This window comes from Alexandromys fortis, unplaced genomic scaffold (genome assembly GCF_014885135.2).
Source record: "Alexandromys fortis isolate MF-2015 unplaced genomic scaffold, M_Fortis_MF-2015_v1.1 scaffold_3, whole genome shotgun sequence".
Classification (NCBI taxonomy): Eukaryota; Metazoa; Chordata; class Mammalia; order Rodentia; family Cricetidae; genus Alexandromys; species Alexandromys fortis.
In genome coordinates, this window is record NW_026067909.1 from 8392976 (window position 1) to 8396453 (window position 3478).

The window sequence follows — 3478 nt, forward strand, 5'->3', positions numbered from 1 at the left end:
GTGGTCTTGCCAGTGCCCCATCCTGGCATTGCAGCGGCCTCTCCATCTTGCCCTCCGATCCTGGCTTCACAGTGCCCTTCCATTCCTCTACACCGGTTACAGTTTCTTGAATGCTTTTTTTCCCCCTGGAAGCAAGAGACCTCAAGCACTGGACGCTGCAGTGGGGACAAAGAAGGAAAGGATTCAAGGACCTCAGGCAGGGACTCATCAGATTCAGGGATACTTGAATCTCCTGGGAACACAGCTACTGCAGACCACAAAGAAAGCCGTGATGAGGTAAATGTGTCCTGGTGTGGTCCTGCTGGAGAAAGACACAGAAGGGTGAGCCCAGAATGGAGGAACTGAGTCCTAGAAGTTAATAGGAATAGCCCCTGGGCTGTCCCACCTAGATTCTTTGCAGACTCTGCATGAACTTGGGGCTGAGCTGCCACCCTGGAGCTCAGAAGCTGTACAGGGAGCCCCACCAGACGTTGAGAGCTTCAGGCTATGGGGGGTAGTTATTCATTCACATCAAGCCCTCAAACTTAAAAGTTGTTCAGGGGCTGGGTGGCCTTTAATCCCAGCACTCGGGAGGCAGAGGCAAGTGGATCTGTGAGTTCAAGGTCAGCCTGATCTATGGAGCTAGGTCCAGGAAAGCTAAGGTTGTTACACAGAGAATCCTGTCCGGGAAGTGGGGAGGGGGAGTTGATTAGGGGCATTTTCCCAGTAAAAGATTCTTGTAAGGCATTGCCCTATGGCAGAGGAGAGCTCCAGGGTGGGGCGGACTTGGGCAGAGTGGATCTTCACAGAACCGTTTCCTACACAGTTAGATGAGGTCAGCCTAAATATGCGGGTCAGTCTTCAAATATCTCCACAGCTTCCAGAACACACCAAATATCCCAAAAAGTTCCCTTGATTCTCCGCCTCTCCCAAGCATGGGATGGGTCTTCCGAACTCTGATTCTGCACTCACCTGGAGGAATGTGGCAAGGGACCTGCTCTTCTTGGAGTCACAGGAAGCCTGCAGCAATAATAGCAGAGAGGAGACTGGGACCCCGGACCCCGCCAAGCCTCTCAGCAGAGGCTTCTAGCAGCTGTCTCTGTGACCAAAGCTTTGTCAAAAGCACTGTGCACTGCCCTGCCCAACCGAGCCAGCTTCATATGTCCTCTTTAGATAAGGGTAGGGAGTTGACAGGAGCCATCTACGACAACATGGCCCTTTGGGGTGATGATACCTCAGGTGCTGGAGGAGGAGAGGCAAGGGTAACCCCTTCCCTCCCGCTGCCAATAGTTGGGATGATGGGGGTGCAGGACACAGGAGTGCCTCTGACTGTCTTGCCTCTAACTCCTCATCCCCCACCCCTGCCTGTTCATCCCCACTTCTGCTGCCCACTTCCCTCCCTCCAGCTCAGCAGTTGCTTCTGGAGTCTGGGTTCCTGGGGACCCTGCTCCTGGGGCACCAGCTCACCAAGCCCTAGGAGGAAGAGAGTACAGAAGACAGTAGCTGCACTGTCTCTCCCAGCAGCTCTGCCACTCACCAAGGCTTTCTCCGCACTTACTGGAAAAACTGCTGACCACATGACCTGACCGGTCAAATATTTGGAGTTTGTGAAATGTATTTTTAAATTAATAAGGATTTTAACTTTTTTAAACTTCTAAAATTCAAACTATATCAACTTAGGGAAAAAGAGTTCACAGTCACATGAAGCGAGCTTGTACTGACCTGCTTTCTGTCCCGTAGTCCACGGAATCTCACTGTGTTGCTGTCTGTCGCTGTGATAAAAACACCCTAAGAAATCAGCTGAAAGGTGGAAGAGTCCATTGGGCTCTTGGCTGCAGAGGTGTTGGTCCTTGGCCACTTGATGTCGTTGCTTCAGGGCCTGTGTGAGATAGATAACAGCAAGGAGAGCATAGGGAAACAGCCACATAGCAAGGAAGCAGGAGCGGAAGGAAAGAGGGAAGAGAGAGGAAGGGAGGGATAAGAATGGAGGGAGGGATAGGGAGCTGAGAATAAGTCACACCCACAGGTACCTTCCTTTTTTAATAAAATCCAACCCCAAGTTTCTACCACCTTGGAACGTACCAGCCAAGGATGACCCCATCAATAGATCTGCCCATTAGTAAAGTGCCCACCCCACCCCCAGATGTCCCATCTTTGACCATGGCTGCACACTAGGACTCATGCCCTCATACACAAGCTTTGGGGACATTTCAGATTCTAATCCTTGCACACACTGTACCCTGGTTTAATTTCATTAGTGCTCTCTACCAGTCTCTAGGGTGTGAGCGCCAATGGCTGTCCTGATAGCGTGGCCAACAGCAGGGCTCCTAAGAAGGCTGGATCTCTTCGGGAGAGTTTGCTGTTACTCTACCCCACAGGGTGTCCCCATCCAGTAGTACATCTCCCCTCAGTCCTGCCTTGCCACCTTCAAGGTTTTTGGGTGCCACCTGTAGACACTGAAGGTGTCCTTGCTAGCAGGTCCCACCATTCTGTCCCCAGAGTCCCACTTCTGACCACTCCTACTTCCCAGAGCACTGGGAAGCAGTGAGAATGTACCTCCTATACTGTTGGAACATCCTGCACAAGTCAGGAGCCATGCTTCTGCTTCCATTATGTTTGCTTTCCCCTTACTTCCTGACTTTTTGTCTGAAATTAGTTTAATTATTTTGTTTTCTGTCCCACTTTGTAGCATGGGCAAATATGGGACTGAACCAAACAACCACAATAAAAAGTTAACTGGAGAAAAAAAAACTAAATGTCTCCACTATAAACTTTTATTTTTAATGACTTAACTACTTTTATTGGATTTTTAACCTGACAGTGAACAGGAGGAAAGCAATGTCTAAAAATACTGCAGCAAGACAGGCAGTGACCTTCCACCAGCTGACCAGCCGTGGCTGTATAGACACGGTCAGTACAGAAGACTCCCATGCTGGCACAGTTACACACATGTGTGTGTGCCACACACATACACACAAGTACACACATGCACATGCATACCTTCAAACCCATAGGTTCATTTGCATTCACACTCACACACATTCACACCTGTATGCTCGCACACTCATGTACAGTAACACCATATTCATACACACTCATATGCATTCACACCTGTATGCTCGCACACTCATGTACATTAACATCCACATTCATGCACACTCACACACATTCACACACACTCATGAATATTAAGTATACACTCATACCCACATGACATACACTTATGTTAACACTAACCACACATATTAACACTTGATGACACACGCATACATACTCCCACACCCACATACATTCACATACCCTATAACACCCAACCACACACAATCTGACCAGCATTTTTATGAATGTTCACACTCATATAATGGTGCACACTCACATTTGTGCACTCACACTCACATGTGCACATGGCTCACATATACACACTCAGATCTGCACTCTTGAGCACATTCACACACATACATAAGTATACTTCTGTCCTCACAGTCATCCATATTCACAC